At 44.5% G+C, this 27,175-nt stretch overlaps 1 long non-coding RNA gene across 1 annotated transcript; it reads left to right on the forward strand.

Moving 5' to 3' along the window:
* The first annotated feature begins 19,570 nt into the window (after nt 1-19,570).
* Nucleotides 19,571-26,658, forward strand: Gm41001. Its single transcript, XR_873668.1, has 2 exons — nt 19,571-19,689; nt 26,519-26,658. It is a non-coding gene; the product is annotated as a predicted gene, 41001 (long non-coding RNA).
* The last annotated feature ends 517 nt before the right edge of the window (nt 26,659-27,175 follow it).

The following is a 27,175-nucleotide window of genomic DNA, read 5'->3' on the forward strand; positions in this document are numbered from 1 at the left end:
TCTACACGGGAGGGTGCTAAATGTTAAGTGAGGGTGCTGAGTGCTGAGTGAGGGTGCTGAGTGCTAAGTGATGTTGCAGAGTGCTGACTGAGTGATAGTGCAGAGTGATGGTGCTGAGTGATAATGCTGAGTGCTGAGTGACAGTGTGGGGGGCTCTACTGCTGCTCAGTGGGAGAGAAAGTGCCTAGCCTCGCAGAGACTTAAAGTGCCAGGGTGGGTTGGGGGTTCCCAACGGACCCCCATCAACTCAGAGGAGAAGTGGAGGGGGAGTGACCAGAAGAGGGCAGTGAGGGGGATGTTAAGCGAATAAGTGGTTAAAAAAATAAATGTAAAAAACAGGAAAAAAAACCACTGTTCTAAACCTAACTTTAACCCAAATCCTTCCTTGTCCTATCTTTGCTGAAATTTCTCTGAGTTTAAACATTATTTTAAATTCTTGCCTTAAAAATATGAATCTTTGATTTTTGATAATCCCATCTCTCCTTCTCACAGACACTCACAGATACACACAATCATGGACACACACATATGAGGGGACACTGTACACTAACACTGGGACAAACACACTCATGGATGCACCTACATCCACACAGGGACATTGCCCCCTCACTCTGCCCACAGCCACACAATCAAGTACACACATACACTCTACACACATACCTGGGGATGCACTGTATAAAAACACTGACATGCACACTTACATATGTATGTACGTACACACACATACACACGTACACACAGTCCAAACCAATCTTCTACTCCATAAAGATCACAATCTTCGCAATCACACCTCACATTCAAGCCTTCAGCCTTCTGCTCACCTGCATATCTCATTTTGGAGCCAGAGTTGTGTCTACATAACTTAACCTGGACACAGAAAGTTGGCTGAGCACCTCAAGAGAGTTTGGGGCTTGTCAATCATTGCTATCAGTAGCCTGGTGCTCTCTCTCCCACAACAGTGAGACTGCAGGCACACCCAGCACTTCCCTTCTCTCAGAAGCAGTTGCTTTCAAATATATCATGGGCTGAGCAAGGGCTTTTCTTGTTTGCACACACACACACTGATAGTCACAAACAAGCATTTCAAAATCCTAGCGTGTGCTCAGGTGCAGGGAAGAAATGGCTCTGTCGGAGGATGTGAGGCATGAAAGCAGTTCTCTGGGCCTTCCCTCTCCTCTTCTCGTCTGTGGTATGAGCATCTACACAAAGCTGGACTCCTCAGTGGGGTGCCTGGGCCTCCAGAAAGTCCCTGTGGTCACTGTGAGTACTTCTGCAGGTGTGAGTACTTCTGCAGGTGTGAGTACTTCTGCAGGTGTGTTGTCACTGTTGCCAGGTGAAAGTCTGGGACAGAACTGCCTTTGTCTAGCTATATGGTTCCTCATATAACTCCTGGTATATGCTTCAAGTGTGGATCTTTATTTATTATTATTATTATTATTATTATTATTATTATTATTATTATTATTATTATTATATTTTCTTTATTTACATTTCAAATTTTATCACCTTTCCTCATTTCCCCTCCAAAACCACTCCATCCCATTCCCCCTCCCCCTGCTCACTAGCCCACCCACTCCGCTTCCCTGTCCTGGCATTCCCTTACACTGGGACACCAAACCTTCACAAGACCAAGGGCCTCTTCTCTCATTCGATGTCCCACAAGGCCATTCTCTGCTACATATGGTTGGTGGTTTAGTCCCTGGGAGCTCTGGAGGTACTGGATGGTTCATATTGTTGTTCCTCCTATGGGGCTGCAAATCCCTTCAGATCCTTGGGTCCTTTCTCTACCTCCTCCATTGGGGATCCTGTGCTCAGTCTAATGGATGCCTGTGGGCATTCACTTCTGTATTTCTCAGGTACTGGCATAGCCTTTTAGGAGACAGCTGTATTGGGCTCCTGTCAGCAAGCACTTGTGGGCATCTACAATAGTGTCTGGGTTTGGTAACTGTATAAGGTGTGGATACCCAAGTGGGACAGTCACTGGACAGCTTTCCTTCAGTTTCAGCTCCAAACTTTGTTTTTTAATCTCCTCCCATTGGTATTTTGATCCCCCTTCTAAAAAGGACTGAAGTATCCACACTATGGTCTTGCTTCTTCTTGAGCTTCATGTGGTCTGTGAATTGTATCTTGGGTATTCCGAACTACTGGCCTAATATTCACTTATCAGTGAGTGCATACCATGTGTGTTCTTTTATAATTGGGTTACTTCACTCAGAATGATATTTTCTAGTTCCATCCATTTGCCTAAGGATTTCATGAATTCATCATTTTTAAAGCTGAGTAGTACTCCATTGTGTAAATGTACCACATTTTCTGTATCCATTCCTCTGTAGAAGGTCATCTGGGTTCTTTACAGCTTCTGGCTATTATAAATAAGGCTGCTATAAACATCACAGAGCATGTGTCCTTTTTACATGTTGGAGCATCTTCTGGGTATATGCCTAGGAGTGGTATAGCTGGGTCCTCAGGTAGTACTATGTCCAGTTTTCTTAGGACTGCCAAATTGTTTTCCAGAGTGGTTGTACCAGCTTCCAATCTCACTAGCAATGGAGGAATGTTCCTCTTTCTCCACTTCCTCGTCAGCATCTTCTGTCACCTGGGTTTTTGATCTTAGTTATTCTGACTGGTATGAGGTGGAATCTCAGGATTGTTTTGATTTGGATTTCCTTGATGACTAAGAATGTTGAACATTTCTTTAGGTGCTTCTCAACCATCTGATATTCCTCAGTTGACAATTCTTTGTTTAGCTCTGCACCCTATTTTTAATAGGGTTATTTGGTTCTCTGGAGTATAACTTCTTGAGTTCTTTGTATATATTGGATATTAGCCCTCTATCAGATATGGGGTTGGTAAAGATCTTTTCCCAATCTGTTTGTTGCTGTTTTGTCCTATTGACAGTGTCCTTTTCCTTACAGAAGCTTTGCAATTTTATGAGGTCCCATTTGTCAATTCTTGATCTTAGAGCATAAGATATTGCTGTTCTCTTCAGGAATTTTTCCCCTGTCCTCTATAATTTTTCCACTTTGTCCTCTATAAGTTTCAGTGTATCTGGTTTTATGTGAAGGTCCTTGATCAGTTTGGACTTGAGCTTTGTACAAGGAGATAAGAATGGATCAGTTTTCATTCTTATACATGCTAACTGCCAGTTGAGCCAGCACCATTTGTTGAAAATGCCCTCTTCCACTGGCTAGTTTTAGCTCCTTTGTCAAAGATCAAGTGACCATAGGTGTGTGGGTTCATTTTTGGGTCTTCAGTTCTATTCCATTGATCTACCTGCCTGTCACTGTACCAATACCATGCAGTTTTTGTCATTATTGCTCTGTAGAACAGCTTGAGATCAGGGATAGAGTTTCCCCCAAAAGTTCTTTTATTGTTGAAAATAGTTTTCATTATCCTGGGTGTTTTTTTATTCCTGGTGAATTTGGAAATGTCTCTTTCTAACTTTATGAAATTTTGATTTGGAATTTTGATGGGGATTGCATTGAATCTGTAGATTGCTTTCGGCCTGATGGCCACTATATTAATTCTACCAGTCCATGAGCGTGGGAGATCTTTCCATCCTCTGAGATCTTCTTGGATTTCTTTTTTCAGAGACTTGAAGTTTTTGTCATACATATCTTTCACTTCCTTAGTTAGAGTCACACCAAGACATTTTATATTGTTTGTGACTATTGTGAAAGGTGTTGTTTCCTTAATTTCTATCTCAGGCTGTTTATCCTTTAAGTAAAGGAAGGCCACTGATTTGTTTGAGTTAATTTTTTATCCAGCCACTTTGCTGACGTTGTTTATCAGCTGCAGGAGTTATCTGGTGGAATTTTTTTGGGTCACTTAAGTATTTCTATCATATCATCTGCAAACAGTGATATTTTGACTTCTTCCTTTCCAAGTTGTATCTCTTTGACCTCCTTTTGTAATCTAATTGCTCTGGCTAGGACTTCGAGTACTATATTGAACAGGTAGGGCAAGTGGGCAGCCTTGCCTAGACCCTGATTTTAGTGGGATTGCTTCAAGATTCTCTCCATTTAGTTTGATGTTGGCTACTGGTTTGCTGTATATTGCTTTTAGTATGTTTAGGCATGGGCCTTACATTTCTGATCTTTTCAAGACTCTTATAATGAAGGGGTGTTGGATTTTGTCAAATGCATTCTCAGCATCTAATGAGATGATAATGTGGTTTTTGTCTTTGAGTTTGTTTATATAGTGGATTACATTGTTAAATTTCTGTATATTGAACCATTTCTGCATCCCTGGGATGAAGCCTACTTGATCATGATGGATGATTGTTTTGATGTGTTCTTGGATTCAGTTTGTCAGAATTTTATTGAGTATTTTTGCATTGATATTCATAAGGGAAATTGGTCTGAAGTTCTTTTTCTTTGTTGGGTTTTTGTGTCAAATGTGGATCTTAACATATTCTTATTATACTCCAATAGCCTGAGATGAGGAGGAAGGAACCCAGGCATTTGCACCCAGCTTCCTCTGAAGGACTGAGTCTCCAGTGGCCCTGGTCTTCACTACCTCTTTTGTGCTGATGAGCAGTGTCCAAAATCTCTTTTAAGTCTGTGCACACAGACACCAGGGCTCAGTTTCTTTCATCAGACAAGACCACTAGGTACTTTCACCAAACCTTTGAAGTATCCTGCATAGTGATATGTTGATCATCTGGAAGGTTAGTTGAGTTGTTCAGTAGACTTTTATAGTTTCAAAACTGATAGTGGAGGCAACAAACTTCAGATAATTTCTTGAGGCTAAAAATAGAACACATAGACAGCACACCAGAGGTTTTCATGATACTGCCAGAAGCTATCAAAAACCATTAAGTCTATCAGCTAATTGATCTAATGTCATTGACTCTATTACACTTTCAAAAGAGCTTAGAATGGGTGTCGATAAGAGGTATGTATATTATATATAAAGATTACTCAAGCCCACCAAGAAGCTTAAGTAAGAGAGTGAGTGTGACCTGGGGGTAACTGTAAGGGATGAGATGAGGAGAACAGCTTCTTAGAAAGGGAAAAAGGGAGTGTGTGTGCTGTGGACACAGGACTTGTGTTGGTAGCAGCAAAGGTGCTGTGGACAGTTGGCTTTTGTAGTTACATCATTGCCTCAGGGGAGATATCCTGAAGTCATGAGTGCCATGTAAATCACAAGCAACAAGGACTGGGCATACACATGGTCATGCACAGGGTATTCCATCAGTTGAATTTGTATTTGCATGCCCCTTCTTCATGATCTTCCAGTGTGTAAGCAAAAGCTAGCATTTTCTGACCATGGAGATCCTGATCCATGTAGCACAAAATGGTCTCCAAATGTAAATATGTCAGTGTCTGGCCATGGTGAGAAGTGCAGGAATGGGATGACACAGGAGCCACATGCTCTATAAAGAGTCACAGAGATTATGAGATGGAGCCCATCTATCTTATCTATGATGGTGTCAGCCTGATGATATCCCATGAGAACCTGTAGTCATATGTGCACTGGGCATGCTGAACTCACACGAATTTTGCCTTCTTTCTGGGAACCATCTTGTTTCCTCGGCATTTCTCAGAACGGTTGTGAAGGAACAAACAGGGTGTGTTGGGGCACTGGTTTGCTGTGTCAGAAGCACAGCAGGGCAGCTGTATTTTGCTGGAGAAAGGTGCATTGTGAACATGGGACTCTGGCACTTGGAAGAGATGAAGGAATTGGCAGCAGGCAGTGAGGTAGGGAAAGTGTAGCACGCTTAGAGTGAAAATTCTTTGCTAGAAAGCTACCAGGGCTTGGTTGTGTGACAACAGCCAGCCAACACTCTGATCCTGATTCTGTTTGAACAGGATAGTTAAAAAAAAAAAAAAAAAAAAAAAAACCCTCCCATTAACAACTCTTCTCAGTCAATGGTGGTGACTACAATGACCATGAATGTCACAAAGGAAGAATGTCCTGCCACATGTGAGGGTGAGACTTGCTTCTTGAATTCCTGCAGTCCTTATGGGCCTTCCCAGGCAAATTTTATTCCTAAGCCTTAGCTCAACTTCCCTAGGGCTGTTCTGGCTCTCCATTTCCAATCTAACATCATCCAACACAGAGCTTAAAAAGACAGGTTGCATGGGCTGAACTTCCCCACCAGCTTGCAACAAACTAGTGATTCTCTGAAAGTAGGAATTATTTGATGTGCTGATGCAGAGGTCTGGAGACAGGGCCAGAATCTGCAGAGTGGCCTGAGTGACAGCGGTACCATTGTCCTTATCACAAGGTTTCAAGGGAACCAGCTCTGATCATGTAAGCAGTCTGCCACCATCTACTGTGGAGGAAATCCCCACGCATTGTCCTTAAACCTCATTTCTTGTCCCTTTAGGATAGGAGAATGGAAGAGTGAACCCCAGTGATTCCCAAGGTCAAGTTCTTTCATGAAACCCAACAGGGAATATTATTTTGATACAATTTAATCACCAGATCTGCTCAAAGAACACTATTCTTCATTAAGTCACCCAGAAATTCTGGCCAGCTGTTTCCTGCCACTTGCTCCAGAAGAGGGTGTTGAAAGGCAGAGATGTAATTCCTGGATACCTGTCCTGATGTTCTCTGAGGTTCAACTGCCTAATCTCACTACCTAATGCTTTTCTTAATCCAGAGTCTGGGTCTAAGAGAGACTGTGTGACTTTTGCTTAACATTTGACATGCTCTGGTGGGTTTTGCTCATGGCAGGTGTTCTAGAAATTGTGGACATTCCACAATTCAAGCCTTCATTCTGTCTACTGTCCAAACCTTTTAAAGCCTGAGGGTCATGACTCAGCAACATGGTAGCTGCAGAAAGCCACAGTGATGTGTCATGGGCATGGAGGCCTAGGTGGGCTGTGTAGGCTTAGTTTTTTTTTTTTTTTTAACTTATTTTTAATAGGGGTTTTAAAATGTTTTTAAAGCACAGCATGGCTGCTGCATTTTGCTGGAGAACAGTTCGTGGGGAACATGAGACTGGCACTTAGAAGTGATGACAGTATTGACAGCAGGCAGTGAGGCCGGGAGAGTTTAGCACGCTTAGAGTTAGAGCATGCTTTTTAAGCCTACCATCCTTTCTAGTGGAAAGGAAAGGTTAATAGAACAAAGGAGGATATGGACCTGCTTAGAAATATTTCTTTGGAGTAAATCTAACGTGAGCTGACAAGATTTTAGTTTGTACACGGAAGTTTAGTTCACAGGAACCATTAGTGGCAGCTTGATCTACTCACAAACACCATTCATGAACCTGCAACTGCAGATCAATCTAGAAACTGAAAGGCTATTGCCCCAAGTCTGTAGAAGTGGCAAGAAGCCACTGGAACACCAGCAGATGTTTCTGATGCATTTCTCTCTATGAAATCATGACAAACAATGACCAATATAGAATAATAAGGTGTACGAATACCACCCAGTGACATCAGCAAAGACCAGCATCAGCAAGGCTCAACAATGATCAGCAAAGAATGGCAAGGCACACCAATACCATCTAGCATTGTCCACTGTCTGTTGGGCTATACTTATATCTTTTCTTAAAATCATGTGTTCTTTCAAGCTTCTACTCTAGCAGAAAATTACATGTCCTGTTTCCAGGCTGCCTCCAGGAAAACACCAGGTGTCTGTTATTTAGCAAAATGTCCTCCCACGTGTCTGCTTCAGCAAAATCATCCTCTCAGAAGACAGTTTTCAGGAAAACATTACATGACACAACTGAATCTCCAAAGAAACCAGAAACTTCTACATCAGGGTTTCTCCACATCCACACACTCAGTATCTATAAATCACTTGCAACTCTTGTTTGTTTGATTGTTTGTTTTTGACATGCTGGGCATCAATCTGGGGTCTCATGTATGTTAGACACGAGTGTTCTACACTAAGTCTTATCCCAACTTCTAAGTAGCCAAGACCAGAACTTAGGATTCTCTGTATTAGTCTCCAGAGTTCTGGATATCATAAATGAACCAACACAACCAGCTGACACTTGTAAATCTGTCTTGCCAATTCTTACTAATTCATCTTGGGGATGAAGACTTCTCAGAGATTCTTCATTCTCCACCTTTTTTTTTCCTCTGTGACCACAGGTAACCCCGAAACCCTAGTTTTCGAGGCAACCTAGAAAACAATGCACAGCGAGTTCTTATTTATTCAAGTCAGTAGAGCCATTGCGATTGAGAGCCAAGTTTGGCATCCCTGGTGCATTGTGGATCTAGGAGGGGTTGGCTGTATCAGAGGATTCCATGGGGACTGTGAGCCAGGTAATTTCCCACAGGTTAAGTCCACTTTAGTTCTCTTCCATTAACAGACAGGAATCACTATGAAATACTACAGAGAGTCCTGCTTGATGGTTCTCCCTTAACTCGGGAGGACCCCTCTGATTCCCAGAATCACAGCCGTGTTAGTGCCCCACAGGCTATTGTGCTGTGAAGTGTAGACACTACATCCCAGTATTTCCATGGAGGAGAGTCAGAATGATTGAAGTAAGGAACTTCTCCCAGGAGAGTCCTCTGGGTCCCCAGAGTCTGTGGTCAGAGTCTTCAGGCTGAATAGAAGAGGGTGGTGGTGAGCCACGACTTTGTCTGTTTCCCCAAAAAATTAACAATAAATATAGGTATCCAAAGCTCCCCACTAGTAATATCAATGACTTGGATGGCCAGCGAGGACCCCGGTAGGCTCTGGCCCTATAGAGTTTGGGGTAGAGGACACATCCAGGATCAAACAGGACACATTCAGAAGAAAGGAAACCCCGTGGTGTTCTGTCTCCAGTCTTCTGCCTGATTCCTAGGCAGGGAACCTTGACTGCTATGGAGGTGACCATGCAGGTAACAACCTAGGCTATCTTCCTGTCCTCTGGTGGTAAGGTCCTTTACAACCCCGTCTCTGGCCTTTTCTTAGATACTTGTCCCACTCACTGGAGGAATAAAGTTGAATTTATCATCTTGCTCTGCAAAATGGGCCATCCCTCAGCTCCAGAGTTCCCCCTACCCAATGTCACTTTCATATACTAGGGAGAGTTCTTTGAGGAGTTCCAGAGAGGAGGAGAAAGAAAACACTATCCTTGCTTGGAAGCAGGCCAGCATTGGTGGTAGCTTCCTTGGGACAGTCACTGTGGCCATGGGGAGACTGTACTGTACTAGATACCAGTCTTCCTCTTTATGACCATCTCAGACTCTCCCATGGATGGTCAGCCAGGCCATTTATGCCAACCACACAGAAAAGGCTCACCTGAGATATGGGTATGATGGGGCCCTTGCATCTGAGTGGGGAGAGGTTAGCCCATTTTTAAATATAGGTGCTCTAGAGAATGGCTGGGTGTAAAGGATAAAGTTGGAGTGGAAATTAAGGGCAAAAGTAACAAAATCAGCCCTGGCCCATTTCTATCTGAAGTATCATATCCATACACAAATGTTCCCAACACACAAAGAATTCTCTGTCATCATGTGTTTAGCTGAGGGCTGAGAATTATAAGCATCAAATGAATCTGAACACATGAAGAAATGAAGTGGATGCCAATGACTTAATTAACTCTGGCTTATCTTATTTTTGCCCTTAAATCACATGGACAAAACTGGACACATGGTATCTGACTTAAAAGCTTTCAATATGAAAATTAACCATAATATTTTCCCAGAGCTTATGATCTTCCTGTTTAGGCACACTGTCTCTTGCCTTCCCATTCCCTACATCTGTGCCAGGTCCTGAGGAACCCCTCAGTGTAAGGATGCCCTCTTCAGGCTAGAAGAAGATAAGTGAGGCAAATGACATCACTGCTTTGCGTGGGTCCACCTGGGGGGTATTCAGGAGCCATGCCCAAAGTAGTTCATCTGTCACACTGTCAAAGGGATTCCATGCTGACCTTGAGGGTCACATCAGCCCTTTATGACACACAATTGTCCCAGTTCCTTCTACTGTCTTGCTTTCAATGAGGCAAAACTTAGACACTGCATAGAAGACATGAATGGCTTTTGTGTTTAAGTGTAGTATCAGACCTATTCTCAGAAGAATTCTAGCATCCTTCCGCAGCTACAGGATGCTGGGATAATACCAAAGTTATAAAGTGAAGTTCAGAACACATCTCATAACTGTAAAGGGATAGAAAAAGAATAATACTTCTCACACAAGTGTATTTGACTTTTCTGCATTGGCAGATGACAGGCATCGCACATTCATGTAACTACAGGGGTTTTATCCTAAATTACTTACGTAGAAGGTCGCCGGTGTCATTCTTCCTCTGTGACATCACATGTGCTCTGTACTGTGAGGTCAAAGAGCAGACAGAGCCGATCTGGGGCTGTCCTCCTAACACTGCTGCTCAGGGCCAAAGCTCTCCGCTTTTCTGCCAGAAACAACAGGTTTTATTTCTTCACCAAAGTGAACATATTTCCATATGGATTTTTTTTTTTGCCTCCTGCAAATGAGAATCAGACAGAACAAACAAAAATACTCTAAAAGTATGATGTGGACCAGTTAAAATACTAGATTTTAAATTTTTTTCTTTTAATATTTTTTCTTTTAAAGTAACATTAATAAAACCACAGAGAAGAAACATCTGAAGTGGCCTGGGTTGTCATCTGCACAGACATCTCTATACCACAGTTCCCTGCTTGAAAACAAGGCAGAAGACTGCCTGCAATTAGAGACATGGCAGAGCCTCCCTTGAGTGTGTCCCTTGCTTCTAATCTACAGAGCCTACCAGTCTTTCTGGACATTGGCCTCACTGCTTTCACTACTGGGGAGCTTTAGGTGTCTATATTTATTGTAAGATCTTTGGGGGGATGCAAACAGAAGGGCAAGCTGGGGGCTCACAACCTCCCTTCTTAGTTCAGCCAGAAGGTTCCTATAAAACATTCTGAAGGCCCCAAGGATTCTTCCTGGAAGCAGCCCTCAGGTTAGTCACACCTGAGCTTCCTCATTGTGAGTAATTGCCAGGCTATAGGGAAAGACCTGGAACTCAGCAGAACATCTCCGGAGGGCAATAATGTGCTGCCAGAGTATTGTGTGTGAGAGTGTTCCTACCCAGTTAGGGCAGAAACACAAAGCCAATGTCAAAGGGGCAGCTTTCCTTGGTAGTTCAGTGACCTCTAACCTGTTTATGTGGGAAAGAGGGTCAAAAGAACTTAACCCATTCCTTCAATCCCTGCCCCATCTCTCTAAGGCTCTGTGTTCAGTGGCTTTTGTCCTTCTGGGTAGTGACTCAGACTTGCTGTAGACTGGTGGAAGCACCTCAGAACTGAACATGCTCAGGGAAGCAGTGTCCACTACTCCCTTTCTCAAGGTGAAGAACTGGGCAATGTAGATTCCAGGGTCAGTTAGGCTATTTGCAGAAGGCATTCCTGTAGTCTGAAATTCAGTGGTTATGTAGAGGTTGGTATACATGGTATCCCCATGGGATAATGCACTTCTCAGCAGCACCAAGACCTAGGATAATTATTTATCCTGCCTGTGCCTTGGTCACCTCCAGGGTGCTCTGAGATGCCTCTTGTCCCCATACCATTTAATGGCTATTGTGGGCACTGGGGAAATGACCAGGCAAGCTATGCAACAATCCAGGGAAGGTAGGGAGCAGAGAGAAGAGGATCCTGTGGTGAGAGATAGCAATGTGGTAATGTCTGTCTGTCTGACTCAACACTCTAGGGCTGGAGGAGCTGTGGGGAACTTTGGCAGAAGAACACCATCTCACTCCAAAACTTCCTCCCTCTGATAATGGGAACAGCATCACTGTGTTCATCTCACTGAGGTTCTCTTTCTGGCCTATGACATTGGAAAGGTAACATGGGGGCTTAGTAAAGCCCATTGCTCTTTCTTGCAGGATTCTTGTCTGTTGCATCCGCTCTCGACCAGCAAGAATGACACAACCACCAGTTCTTCTAACAGCAGTTTATTCAGCAAGCTTCATTCTTCATCTCTCTCCCCCAAACCCCGGGCCTCTCACTCTTATATACTCTCAGCCCCCATCCACTCACAGCAGGCCACGTCACCTCACCAGGCACCGGCTTCAGCCAATCAGGGCGGTAGGGGCGCGTCTCCACCAAATATGGACTTGTTTACATCACCAGCTCTGCATCCAGCAGGTGCCATCTTTCAGGTGTGGCTTGGGCAGCCCAAGGTGGTGGTGGGGAGGCCACAGCCTCCCACACTTGTCTCCCAACTCTGGCTGGCTATGTTTGAAAGTGCCAGCTAAGCAATATCTTCCTCAAGGACAGGTGCTTATAGCTAGGGAGGAGCAAGGCACAGACCAGGTAAGAATCAATAACAGGGTTTAGAGATTTATTAGACTGAAGAGAAAACATTAGGAACGTGGGACGTTTATACTAAGGCAAATAAACCTCCAAGATAGACAGTGGATGAGAAAACATCCATGACTCTGGAAAGTAAGTCTGGAGAAAGGTGGGTTTTGAACTATAAAGCCATCTATGAGAGCAGTTGGAACACTAGAGGAAGTCATCTATTTCTTTAAATCAATATGCCATCCATCTGTCCATCCATTCATCCATCCATCCACCTATCCAATCATCCACCCTTCTATACATCCACCTACCCACCCATCCATCCCTCCATTTAATCTACCTGCCTACACACCTATCCATCCACCCATCTGTCCATATAACTGAACTTTCTTTGCTTCTCCTCTTCCTCTTCTTCTTCCCCTAATTCTCTCTCTTTCTCTGTCTCCCAAAATCTATATCATCTATCTGTCTATCATTATCATTTATATCTACCTACCTACCTATCTACCTATCTATCTATCTATCTATCTATCTATCTATCTACCTACCTATCTACCTATCTATCTATCATCTGTCTATCAATCATCAGTATATCTACTATTTCTCTCTAATAATTTTTTATGCAGTATGGCTGCATCATTCTTATGAGGCTTATAGATCTCATACCAAGGCCTACCCTAGAGCAGGTAAAGACTTATTGGAAGCCATTGCAAAGACTCATTAACTAATTAATTTAGTCTTTTGTCCACTGGCCTAAAAATTTACTCTTTCCACAGCAACCACAGGGGAAATACTATGAGAGAGCCTTTTCTCCTTATGACTAAAAACTTCAAGGGAAAAAAATCAGACTGAAATATTACTGGCTACCAACATGAAACATAAAACCTTTAAAGTAACTAATTGTCCATTCCAAATCAGGAGGTATTCGAGAGTGGGATAAGGATTAGATTTCATAGCATGAAATAATGAGCAGAGCAGAAAGAAGCCTGGAGAAATGTTTTCAGAGTTCAAGACTTAAAGCCTTTAAAATCACTTTTTAAAGATAAATTTTCCCTTTATGGAAATCATAAGCCATGTTACTGCAGACCCCGTTCAACCTATTGCACACAGAACCACATCGCCTTGCCTCAAGGTAGGAAAATAAAGTTTACTGCTATTGAGTCATTCTAAAATATTCATCTGTCAGTACTTTGTCAACCATGGTTTTGATGGCATTTAAATTGAATTTAATATAAATTTAAAGGCATCTCCATTTGATGTAATGACTAATGTGGAGCCACCATCGGCCTCAATTTTAATACCTTGAATGCAGCAGGTTCCGGCTGCCTTGATGCATTTAGAATTGGAAGTGACTCGTTAGAATATATATGGATTTTTAAAAACATTTCGTTATTTTAAACTTGCAAATGACACTGAAGCTAGAAGTGGATCCTCAACTTCAGAATCATGTGCTCAAATAGGTTCCAGGAGCTCTCTTCTCACCTTTCTGCCTTCCATGGTCTTTCATTTTATTTAATCTTTGTATATGAATGTTTGTGTGTAAGTGCCCATGTGTGTATGTGTGTATGTGTGTGTGCACGTGCATGTGCCAATGTCTGTGTGTGTGTGTGTGCAAGTCTGTGTGTAAGTGCCCATGTGTGTGTATGTGCATATATGATATATGTGTATGGTGTATATATGTGTGTGTGTACCCATGTATGTGTATGAGCATATATATGTGTGATGTACTTACATGTGTGTATGTACCAATGTGTGTGTATATGCATGTATATACGTTATATGCATGCATGTACATGAGTGCATGTGCATGTATGTGTGTAGTGTGCATGCCTTTGTGTATATGCCCATGTGTATATATGTGTGTGGTGTGCATGTGTATGTATGTGCATGTATGTTTGTGGTATGCATCCATGTGTGTATGTACCTATATTTATGTATGTGCATGTATGTGTGGTGTGCATGTGTGTGTGTATTGCCCATATGTGTTATGTGCATGTATGTGTATGGTGTGCATACATGTATGTATGTGCCCATTTGTGTGTATATGTATGATTATGTACATATGTATGCATGCATGGGGAGGTCAGAGTTTGACACTGAACATCTTCCAAAATTGCTCAACATTTTATTCTTTTATTGAAAAGGCTCTCACTATGTTGCCCTGACTGATCTAGAACCCTTTGTGTAGACCAGACTCACAGGAATACTCCCTACCTCTGTTTCCCCCCAGTGCTCAACTTTATGGATTAAGACAGGGTCCTTTAGTAGGTCCCAGAAATCAGTGATTGGTCTAGGCCTGGATAGCCAGTTTGCCAGGGGAATGCCTTGCCTCTGTTCTTGAGCAGTGGGATGTAGGTGGGATGCCATGTGTGCCTGTCCAGAATTTGCATGGGTGCTGTGGATCCACACTCAGGTCCTTGTGCTTTTGTAGTATGTGCTTTGCCCGTTGAGACATCCCTAAACTTTCATGGTTCTTTATTCACTACAGAGTAGTGACAGATTGCTGCTTGAATGCTCTGGACATGTTCATTCTAAATATGACAGCACTATCTTGTACCAGGCTTTCTCTAAGTGTTTAATATCTCCTCCATGGATGTTTTTCTCTCCCATAATGTGTCAATGGCATTGTTGAGGCTTGGGGTTCCTGAGGCTGCAGACCAGGACATGTGGGTTGTCTCACGGGGGTTTGGGAGACACTAAACAACAGCAGAGTGACTGGGGACATAGAGAAGGTTACAGATAAGAAGAACATTTGAGGGTGAGATTGTAAACTCCCCCTTTGAAGATTATACAGAAGCAGGAAGTTAACAGTGTCACCAGGACAGCACTGTGGGTCTCTGGTACTAGATTCAATGACCAGAACATCTCCACCTGGGATCTGTGAGTATGGGTTATTTATTGGTCAGGTGACTTGCTGATTTAGTGCTCAGTGGAAGCCAGCTAGGTAGAAGTACCTTACAGACTTGCCATGGGTGGTGGGTGACATCTTTTTCGAGCAGAGAAGGAAGCCATGCAAGAAGACTAAAGGAAGGGACCATGACCTGGAATGAGGGACCCATACACAAAGGTCAAGTGGGGAGAAGGTAGGTGGTGTAAGAAGCAGTACTATCGAGGTGCACTGCCATCTCTCAGGTCACGGAGCCACATTTGGATCTGGTACCAGTATTTCCCAGATCTGACCTTCAGGCCTTGTGAGCCATTCCTGTGTCATTCACTGGTAAGTGGGAGAACTGTGTTATAGCAATCTGCAGCAAGACTAGTCAAGGAAGGACAGTGGGGAAGAGAGAGATGGCCAGGCAAGGGCAGTGCCAAGGTCTAGGGAAGCATTTGCTCAAGTAGTCAATGTCCATGACACCAGCTGGCTCAGTCCCTGAACCAGAGCTGAGAAGCAGTGATGTAAGATGGCACCTTGTCAAGATGAGCTCTCCAGGGACAAAAGTTTGGGCTGAGTCAGGAAGGCTACCTCTGCGTCAGTCTGGGACAGAAATGTTAGCCTCCAGGTGAGCAACAAGGTGGAGCCATTCATGTGATGCTGAAGGAAGTTACCTCCCTGTCACTGTTAGCTCAACAGGGCGCTGGGTGGGGGTAGGGAACTCAGTTGCTCTGTAAGGGTGAATTCAGCAGAGGAAGCCAGGAGAGCTTTGGGGTTTTGCTTAAGGTATACATGAACCCACTTCACTTTCAGGAGACAGACATGCTAGATTCTGAAGATGAGTGTACTTTCCCTCTTACAGCTAGTCTCAAAGGTTTTCTACTTTTAAAAAGACTTTCCTTCACATCCTCTGATGATACAAGAGAAGTGCTTTGAATGCCGAGTAGTGTATCTGCTTCCTCACCTCTGTATGTAGTGCGTGTGTGTTCTATAGCAGTGGTCGGCCAGATCTCACAGAGGTACAGGCCTGCTGAGGAGGCAGTTGAGACATAGACAGATTTTCTCTAGGGATTTCACCAACCAGTTGTGTTCTCAGTTCACCAAGGTCCTGTGCTGGTCCCTGCCAGCATCCTGTATAAAAGGACCAGGCTTCAGGACTTGAAGAGACATTCAGTAGAGACACAAGGGAAGAGCGGGCCCAAAACAGCTGTTGGAGGGGTGGCTGCTTCACATTTTTGGGGGGACTGAGGCCAGGTGCTTTTCTTTGGACCAGGTGTGTGCTGTTAGTGCTCATTTTCCTCCTCAGTGGGTACTTGGGGGCCTCTGGACCTTTGCCTTACATCTGCTGTCCTGTGCAGTGCCCCACAGCAGCCCAGCCTGAGGCTGGTCATCACTTCAACACAGCACCTGCTCACCAGCAGCTGGTGACCTCTGACATAGAACCCAGGTAGTCTCTGAGTGGACCATCTTCCCTGGATATGCTTGCAGGCATTCTAGAAGAGTCTTAGCCTCCTTCTCTAGCACAATAGGGCCCTGGGAGCCAGGGCTAGCACCATGGGCAAGCTAATCCTCACAGCCCCTGCTGTGTCTGCCCTCTGGGTGATGATGTAAGAACTCAGCTGCAGTAAGGGTAACAGGAAATTCTTGGTTCCTGGTCTGTATGGTGAAAGTGAGCCAGAGTGAAAGGGAGGGAGAGTCATCAGCCCTGGAGAACTATACAGCACAGATGCCTGAAAAAGTCTAGTAGGTCTCCTGAGGACAGAAAGAGGACTGTATGTGGCAGCATCTTGTATGTATTGGGGTAGGGAGATGCTTCTTCATGTATCCCTCTGCTGCAGAATAGGGCTTGGGCTGATCAACCCTAGCTGCAGGGAATCCCATAGCCACCCTTTGGGGTTGGGGTAGGGACTCAGTTGACACTGATGTAGTTCCTCATTCTAGAGCAATCACAGGCCAGGTTAGTGGCTGTGTCCTCATAGAGGCCCAGAGGTTATCCCATAATGAGGTGGGCAGCTTTCCGTTCCTGAGCACAAGGTGAATTTTGCACAACCAAGGCCTGTGCTGTGCTTTGTGGTTCAGTGATCTATTATAGTCATTTGTCTTGGCTCTACCTGCTACAGACTCTGTCCAAATTCTAGGCTTAAGGTTTCTCTTTGCTTGCTTTGATGGGTGGCCATGCATGTAAACACAAGACTCTTCATACACCATCCCTGTATGTTTGGAGTGGAAGGAAAAAGAAGCAACATTTATTCTGCTTACCCACAGGACCCTGATGTCTAAAGAAGCTGTGTAAACAAAGAAAATGTGCCTTAAGGGACTTGTAGTGGGCTACAAAGCTCACATACAAAGTCACTGCCTTCTCGTGTGGTCACAACAAATCTTAGAAAGTATCAACAGAAAACAGCATTCCCAGGGACCTTGATGCACTGTCCAAAAAGAGAATCTATGTGAGAAACTTTAACAGACTTCCCAAGGGTTCCTTAGTGGCCTGCTGCACACTAAAAGTCTTTGTTGATCTTGGACGGGAAGATGTCTGTGGTAACTAGTCTAAGTCTCACTGAGTTAGCATAAATTTCACACAAGTTCAATGCAGATACCAACAAAGAGTGGAAGCTGGGATGAGACAGGGATTGAGGAGAGAGAGAGAGGAGTTGTGGTTGTGGGAGTAGTGGAGGTGGAGGGAATCGCACTCTTCCCTGGACTGCCCTAGACATGAATAGGTAACATACCCTAAGTGCGTTTCACTGAAAGTCAATCATGGAAGAACATCCTGGATCAATGTCAGACACATGCTTATAATTCAAGCACTTAGAGAGCAGAGGCTGCAAGTTCTAGGACAGAACAGTTGGGAACTGACCCTGCCTCAAACAAACAAAAAGGAGAACCCCCAGTGTGGTGATTTGAATGACAATGCCAAAGACTCTCATATGTTTGAATGCTTGGTGGCATGGTTTGGGAAGGATTAGGGAGTGTGTCCTTGTTGTAAGCCGCATCACCATGGGGAGCATGCTCTGAGGTTTAAAAAGCACATGTCATCAATAATTAGTCTCTCTCTCTCTCTCTCTCTCTCTCTCTCTCTCTCTCTCTCTCTCTCTCTCTCTCTCTCTGCCTTCTACCTGTGGATAAGGAGGTAATCTCTCAGCTACTGCTCTAACACCATGACTGCTTACCTGATGTCATGTGCCTTAATGGTCATAGAATCTAACTCTCTCAAACTGTATGCCCTAATACATTCTGCTATAAATAGCTTCTCATCATTTACACCTCTCTGGAAGTTGCCCTCACAGACACTCAGAGGTGTGTCTTCTTGGGGTGGGGTTTCCAAGTCCAGTCAAACTAATAGTGAAGACCCACCATCACAGGATCCATCTTAGGCTGTTTGGGCAGAGGCAAATAATATCATGAGAAATCAGTATTGGTTTTTGAAACAACAAAAATTGACTCATCTCACTTGAAATAACAGAACAAACTTGAGATGGATCTGAAGTCTGCATCTAAAATTAATTAGTTGATTAATCACTTAAATAGTGAAGCCTGACTCTATGAGGAAACACACATATTCCTCCTTATGCTATCTTGGGAAAATCTTCCAAGACAGACCCAAAGAAAGGTGCAAACAAAACGAAAACAACAAACAAGTTACAAACCTAACAGTATGCAAATATTTGTGTGCCTTCCACCAGAAGTTGTCTTAAACAAAGCCAATAGCCAACTGGGACAGATAACAATTTTTATCAATTTAATGACCCAGAATTTTAATTTATGTAGATGTTGTCAGTCATGAAAAAAAAACAACCAAAATATTAGGAAAACAATGGGTAAAGAACAAAATAGAATTTTCCCAGAAAACCACAAATTGCCTTTACATGCCTGGATTCTCACACAATGGGGGTGGGGTTGGGATGTGTGTCAAGAATGTAGAAAGCTTCTGTATTAAATTCTGCACACAGAAGAAAGACACTTCTCTGATAAGCCCCGAGAGCTGCACTAATCCATGGGTACAGAAGAGGACAATCTAATATTATGTACACTTAGCAAAACAACAGTAGCACATTCACTACCGAAGTCTGTGGGTTTAAAAAAAAAAGAGGGCCCTCTAAGGGGTTTATAGCGGTGGAACATATATGGGAAGAATTGAGGTTAGGTATAACAAATACTTTACATAAAACTCTCAAAGAATTGAAAAAAATATTTATTTCTAAAAACAGGAGCTTAGAAGGGTCCTTACTTGTTGGCTTTGAGACTGATTTCAAGGAACTGGGCATCCATTTGGCTCCACAGTGATGATGGTGTGACCATAGTATCACATGTACTTGAAGAATTGCTGCCCGTAGCAAGATATTCAGAATGTTTGACTCTGAAGGACTTGATGGCAGCCCCCATGAAACACTCACAATCCAACCGCCAAGCTATGTGGGTATCTCACCTGGAACCCTTTCCTTGGCACAAGCAAACGAGTGGGGAACCTTGAAATGAGGTGTCTGTTTTGCAGCCCCTGATCCTGAGTTCAAGGACAGGTATCCCTGTGAAAGTGAAGAAAAGAGGAATTAGGGAGATGGAGACACATGAGAGGTCAGCGTTGGAATGACATAGCCTGGGGATGCCTGGAGCACAACATGGGTATGTTTAAGTCCATGTCTCCATCACCGTCTATCCACAGTCATAATTGTGCACATACAGTTACATACTGAGAGGTGTTTCTGGCTATTTTATTATGTACTTAGATTTACAGTTTTATGGATGATGCTTTTTACTTCGCTGGTAGCCTTGTTTGTCAATTTCAAAATCATTCCACCATTCCTGAAATTGTAGGAGCCTGGTGGGGACAGTTCAAAGCTAAGTTCCAGAGGAGAAAGTATATGACCAGAATGTGCTGTAGGCAGGACTGTTGGAAACAGCCATTTAGATCCTGTAGAGACCCTGACCACCTCCAGAGGTGCGGTAGCTGATAGTGGAGCTTTTGAGACTATAGGAGGGAAGGTCTGTAGTGCAGAGAACAGAGGGAAGGAGACACCAAAACTTCTGATATTTCAGAATGAGGGGTGCGATGAGTTGCCTTAAGTGGGGGCAGACTGGAGAATATGGATTCTCAGGGGAAATCCAGGGCCAAGGCTCTCAGTCCTGAAGAGTGTGTTTCTGTTCCCTTGAATTGGGACTTTGGGGATTCGCTTTGATAACTCCTTCAAGGTCTTCACAGGCTGGACTTGAGAAAAGTACTTGGACTTAGAAAGCAGGGAAGTATGCTTGTGGATGCATCTTCACATGGGTCTTACTGCATGATGGGGACCCAAAGGTAAGGTCTGTCCATGAGTAATCAGAGACCTGATGTTAATGAGAAGATGGGGTGAGGAAGCAGTGTCAGGGCCTCCTAGGGAAAGCTTGAGCCTTGGTCCTGTGCCTCCATGAGCATCATTAGGAGTGACAAGTTGCATTGGATGCATGGGGAGCCCCTTCAGAATCCCCTAAAATGACTCATTAAAAGTCACAGAGCTAGAGCCCTTGAGGTCAGGCAAGGCCCATGGAGCCTTGTCCTGAGAGGCCTTCTAGAACTCTTGGTTCACATGGGGTCGCATAGACAGCTGCCTCACAGAGGGGCATCTCCTTGAAGTGTAGGTCACCAGAGAGTTGGTTTTCTAAACAGAAGGAGAAGAAGTACTCCGGGTGAGAAGGAGACATGTGGAAAGATGTAGGCCCTCACCTACCAGGCCAGAGAAGTCCTCAATAGTATAATATGTGAAAACACAGGACCACACTGGAGTGGCTGCCTGCAGGAGAGAAATGCCAGGGGCAGGAGAAAGGCCAACCACCTGAAATGTAGGCAAAGGTGGATAAAATCATTAGAGTTTGGAGTCTCCATATCTCCCTGCCTATGGACCCCTCTGAGGGGATGTCAGGGGTCATGCATAGAGATCATAGGAGCACAGAAAGTTTCCAAGCCTACATCAGAGGGACTCCAGGTGTTTTCCATCCAGCTGTTTTCCTGTGGCTTCTTGTTTCCAAATCTGTAACTGGAGGACCTTACAGTAGGGTGATGATTCAGAGGCTGAATAGTTCTCTTCTAACTAATAGAGCAAACTAATTAGGGGAACGTCCAGGATGGGAGACATGATCAGCAACCATGGGCTTCTTTTCAGGGAGACTTGCAGGAAGAGAAGGAGAAAGGCACTGGACCCACTTTGCAAAACTAAAGATCCAAGCTCAGCACTGCCTGAGGCCCCTACAGAAGGACTGAGATTCCTGGCTGGCTAACCCAGAGTATTCCATGGCTTAGCCTTTTCTTGTGATAATTCCTTCTTACCTATTTTCATCATATCATGTATTTTTTTTTCTGGGCTCTGGATCTTACCTGCTCTTCCTTGATTGCTACAGATGAATACCCACCCCTACCCATTCCAACCTCCTATATGCTCCTTCAACCACAAGTCAGTTCTAACAATGTTTTTATTTGTTTCTGACAGCATAGTTTGATAACAATGCTCTGTATTTCTATATCCTTGCTTTAAACGCTCTTATCTATTGCTCCAGGGTCGCTTCCGTAAAAGATTTGGAGAAAGTAGGTTTGGGAGGGAAGTGATACCAGAGGGCAGGAGGGGCAGATAGTTAGGTGCAAGCACACTAATGAACTGCCAGACCCTCTTGAAACCCTTAGGGCATCAGGACAGTCTTCAGCACCTCCCCTGAGACTCTGGTCTCAGAAGCAGATTGGCTTCAGTTTCCACACCCGAACCCCAGGCTACCATGTATGCATTTTAACCTAATAATTAGAGGATCTTAAACTCTGGATCCTTTTTCCAAGCATGCTGGGGTCCTCTCCCTCCCTAAGGGTCTGTTTACACTCTAACTATGGAGAGCTGGCTAGGAGGACACAGTGGCACAGTTGAGTGGCCTCTAAGCTACCCGCCCACTCTTCTCTGGGCTGTAAGGACCCTTAAGCTGCATATCCAATTTCTGGACCTGGGTTATCACAAACGAGATGAATGCCAAGCCTTGTCAATAGCTCTCGCACTGGTCACGGCTCAGTGACAGATGCACCAGCAACATCAGGACCTAATGACGTGCTTTGAAAATACAAATACATTTGCTTCTGTGATGCCCAATTCTAAGCTTTTGGACAAATGAACTCCAGGCCTGTCAGCTGCACACTTTGAGGATTCTGTCATCAGGACCCCCACTCCTTGCTGCTGTCTGTGACACTGAAGTGATTCTCTCTAGCGACTCTGAGGGCCTCCGGTTCCACCAGTGATAAATGTAGCCAGGCACCCCTGCAATGCAGACCTCACTCCCTCCAACTCCATATGTTAGGGCGTTTTCCTGTTGGTGTGTGATGCTTGCCTCAGGTCCTCTCACTGGGAGTAGTGAGAGCTATCACCAGGGCGAGGCAAATCCCAAATAGCTGCCCTTGTTGGGTATCAATGGGTTGAGACCTTCTTAACGTCTTTCGCTTGTGATCTTTTAAAGCTGTCAGACTAAAATGATTTTCAGTCACTTTGCTCCGGAGTGGATTTAAAATCATGTCCCAAAGGTGGTAGATTAATAGATTAAAAAGGCAAAGTATTAATCTAGCACATCGTCCTGTCTCCTTCCCCGTAAGATATAGTATAACTGTCATCAGGCCCTGGCAGGTCTTCAATGAAGCGTCAGCGCACTCTAAACAGACGCCTCAGAGATTCATCCGCCAGCCATTAGTTACCCTGGCTTCAGGAACCCTCTGGAGGACCATCTGGGGGAAAAGAGCATGTCCCCTACCCTGCAGAGCACACCAGGTCCCTGTGCCATCTGCCCATCTGGACCTGTGAGAATGCTGCCTCTCTCCCAGGCAGGGATGCTGGTCACATGAGCACATCCTTCTCTGTTTCCTGGAAATAAAACCACATTACTCTTTGTTTCTTCACCCCTGAACTTCCAGGAACATTGGTGAAAGGTGGTAAGGGCTTAGATTCTGTTTGAGCCTGAGCCCTCAGGGGTCTTGGTTGAATAGGAGAGCTTGGATCTATATTAGTCTGAGACCTCCCAGTTTATGGGTACATTACTAGAATGTCAGATTGTTGACCTGTGGCTGTTCTCAGGGAAGATGTTGATCTTGTAGCTTACATTCTGCAGCTTCATGGACAATATCTGAAGCACACTTGGGCATTCAGGATTTTAGTGGGAAAGGAGAACTTCTATTCTTCTGGGCAAGATTTCCATAAGGTCCAGAGCATGCCATACCAGAGAGGTCTGTGCACATGAATCCCCTGCTGGGGTGGAAAAATTACTGGGAGACTGCATGCACCTCTGTACAATGCACTATGCCTGCTGCAGAATCTATGAGCAGGGGAGGACAGAACCTCTGTCTCTTTCTCTTTCTCAGAGTCTAGTATGTATCAGGCACATAGTAGGTGCTTGACAAAGGCTCCATTCCTAGTGGCAGGTTTGACTGACTACATGTTCTAATGGGGAGACTGTATACTCATTCAGGAACAACCACCATAAGCTCCCAGTACTCATTCATGGGTATCCTTCTAGAATGTTGTCTCTTTTGCTTTGTAAAAATGACATAAAGCATAGTGTTGATGCCACCTACAGAATAGACCCTGCACAGCAAGGCATATGGCTCAGACACTCACTTTAAACTCCCTCAGTCCTCAAGACAGACACAAACAGAGCCAAGCTCATGTAGAATTCTAAGTGCCAGTGACTGAGGTCCAGCTCAAAGGCAGATATTATATTTCTGATATTTCAGCAATAACAACCAAAAATACTCCCAGAAACTCCTTAGCAGTCTCGCCCCCTAAATCAGGAGGCTGTCTGAAGCTTTGTGTCACCAAGACCATATTTTCTATGGTGTTCTTTCAGAGTGTGTCCCTGGAAAAGTACTTTGGAAGGCTGAATCTGAAAGTCCCAGAAATTATTATTATTTTCACTGCTTCGGTAGGCAATGGGGTGGAACGGCCCTCACGGCTGAGTGCCAAGTATGGTCCCCAAAGGGGTGCCTGTGTACCTCATCTACAAGGACCCCACAGCTGGGCCTCAGCTCCCCAGTCTGGGATGCCTTGCTTCAGAACTCTGCTGATTCTAAAGCCAGGCTCTGTCTAGATGCCAGATGATGCTAGGGGTTGTAGTTGGCTTTAACAAGGACAGAGAGCTAGACTCCCAAGTCCCTGTATATGCCAGCTATACATAAAACCCTGCTATAGGGGTAGTACACTGAGCACTGTCTTGGGAGACCCCTGGCAGCTGTGTGCCCCTCAGCTGACCTCAATGGCTGTCTCAGTCTGGAGAGCCTTGACAGGCCCTGATGAACATCCCAGTTCCCTGAATGGCATGCAGTCAGGAGGCTGCAAAGTTTGGTTGCTCAGTGGCTGAACCCCTCTTAAAGCAAGAATATGCTGTTTGAGGGTCCAAGTATGGCTAGAGAGGAGGCATACTTGAAGACTTCCATGGTAACAGCCTGGTTAGAAAGGAAAGGTGGTGAACATCTTCAGCAGTCTGAGAAGTTGGCACTGTGCACTTTTCTAAGAAAGTCACTAAAGATCACCAGCTTGTAAAGAGAAAAGTTTTCTTCCAGCTCTCAGTTTGGGAGGGTGTGACACAGATCTATTGGCCTTACTTCTTTAGGCCCATGGGGTTGCACCTTGTGTCCCGAATACACAGAAGATTCAAACAGTTAACTCTCTCGTCAGGAAACAATGGGGAGAATAAGGGAGAGAAGAGAGACCCACAGTCTCTTTCAGAGTCCACAGAGGTCTAAGAGCTCGCACCAGGCTCCAGTTCCTGACACCTCTACCATGTCCCAGTGCCTCTACCTGGGCATGGAGTCATGACTTCAACAACATGCAGTCCATAGCTTGGTCTCTGGAGAGAGAACCATGACTTAGAGACATGTAAGAGGAATAAAGAGGTTTCCCAGGACCCATTCTGGGCTCCCTTACAGACCCATCTGGCATGATCCTGTGACCCTCTAGAAACATTTCCACTTACCTCAGAAGTGGGCATCTTTTGCCTTTCAGACAGGATGATGCTGGGGCCCATTGAGATGTATAGGTAGACTCATCTCTCCTCCCTAATGGCCACAGGACCTGGCATCTTATGGCCCAGTTCAAACTGTCTACCTGCTGATGTGGGGACAAGGTCCTGTTCTCCATCTCACCCCATGGTGGCCATTGAAACAGGAATAAAGATTTTTCTGGGCCTTGTAGCTGCTGGAGCCTGCAGCAGGGGCATATGTTCGGAAGATCAGAGTGGCTGTGGATACACATAAGAGAGAATCTCCACTCCAGATTTCATTCACAAATCCTGGGCTCAGGAGCCACGCCCCGTTCTAAACTTCTGAAGTTCAGCAGATCACCACGTGTAAAAACAGCTTTTCTCCCTCAATAAGGCATGTTTCTGAGATTTACACATTTTGACAGGGAAGACTTGAGACCTGTGTTCATCTTGAAAGTGAGCTTTGTTGTCCCATCCATGCCCTGGTTCTGAGCAGCAGGAAGTGCCTTTGCCAGCCTGTCACTCTGTTCTGAGTGTCCAGGAGGGCAGATGAGGCTCAGCGCTTATCTGAAAAAAAAGAAAAAAGAATAAATACATGAAAGAATAACCACACTATAGAACAGTGTTCTGAGTTTTAAGCCACAAAAGAGCCTCTGTCAAATTTCTGTGGGCCCCGTGAGAAGCAGGATTGAGCCTGTGTTTATTGGTGGCTCATGAGGACATGAACTGAACTAGTGAGCATACAGCAGTGTCCTAGGGTTTCACTGCTGTGAATATTCACCATAACTACGGTAACTCTTATGAAGGACAACATTTAGGTTCAGAGGTTCAACCCATTATTATTATGGTTGGAAGCATGGCAGTGCCTAGGGAGGCATGGTGCAGGAGGAGCTGAGAGTTCTACATCTGAAGTCAACAGAAGGAGACTTCACACTGGGAGGACCTTAAGCATAGGAGACCTCAAAGCCTGCCCCAACAGTGACACACTTCCTCCCACAAGGTCATACCTACTCCAACAAGGGCACACCTCTGAATAGTGCTACTCCCTGGGCTAAGCATATTCAAACCACCACAAGCACTGTAGACACAATGTAGAAGGTGAGGAATGTTTGTTAGAGTCTGTGTCATGCAAAGAAGATGCGAAGGTTTCTGAGGATGAGCAGGTATAAGAAGTCTGGGATCCAGGCTTATCCTCTTTCTGGGCTTCCTGGAGCAGATTCAAACAATAGCCCTGCCTGACAGGGCTGAGGACCAAGGCCAGTTGGGTTTATTGTTTTGTTCCAGAGTATGAGGAACAGTGTTCTCTTCGAAATTCTTGACATGAGGATGTCTCACTTTTACCTCCGATTCAGTCTTCATACCTCACCTCCTTCCCTGAGCCCTTTGCTGACTTAGATTTAGAGCCCATAATTGCTTTTATGTTGCTCTCATAAGACACCATGACCAAGGCAATTTACAGAAGAAATTTTATTTTTGCTTACAGTTTCAGAACGTTGGAGTCCATAGCAGCAGGGATTGCACGGCAACAGATGTCAGGCCTGGCAGCAGAAGCAAGATGCTTTGAGCTTACACCTTGAACCACATCCACTAAGCAGAAAGACAATTAGAAGTATGTGAAATTTCTATTCTCAGTGCCTGCCTGCAGTGACATACCTCCCGAAGCAAGGCTGTACCACTCAAACCTCCCCAAACAGAACCACCAACTGGGAACTAAAGGTTCAAATGCCTGAGATTATGGGAGGCATTTCTCATTTAAACCACCACAAGGCCCCTCTTGAGATTCTTAACTTACCTGCAAAGTTCTATATTTCAGAGAAGCCACACTTGATGTCTAAGGTGCATACATCTTCAGAAGAGTCTTCATCAGCCCTCCTGGTAAGACATCACTACCTGTGCCCGGTCACGTTTGAGTATGATATGCAATGCAGGATGCCATTCAGTCTCTTGGCATGTGAAGATGATCTTGCTTGTTCTCCTCCAGGGCTCCTCTGACAAACTTTTCCTGCTGACATATCAGTGACATCTAACTGTGGGTTTTTTTTTTTTTGTTTTTGTTTTTTTTTATGCTTAGATCAAACTCTGCTCAATGATCAAAACCCATGGTACAAGGCTGATTCTCCTAAGAGGAATTTTTACATGT

The sequence above is a fragment of the Mus musculus genome, chromosome 13 (assembly GCF_000001635.26).
Source record: "Mus musculus strain C57BL/6J chromosome 13, GRCm38.p6 C57BL/6J".
Lineage (NCBI taxonomy): Eukaryota > Metazoa > Chordata > Mammalia > Rodentia > Muridae > Mus > Mus musculus.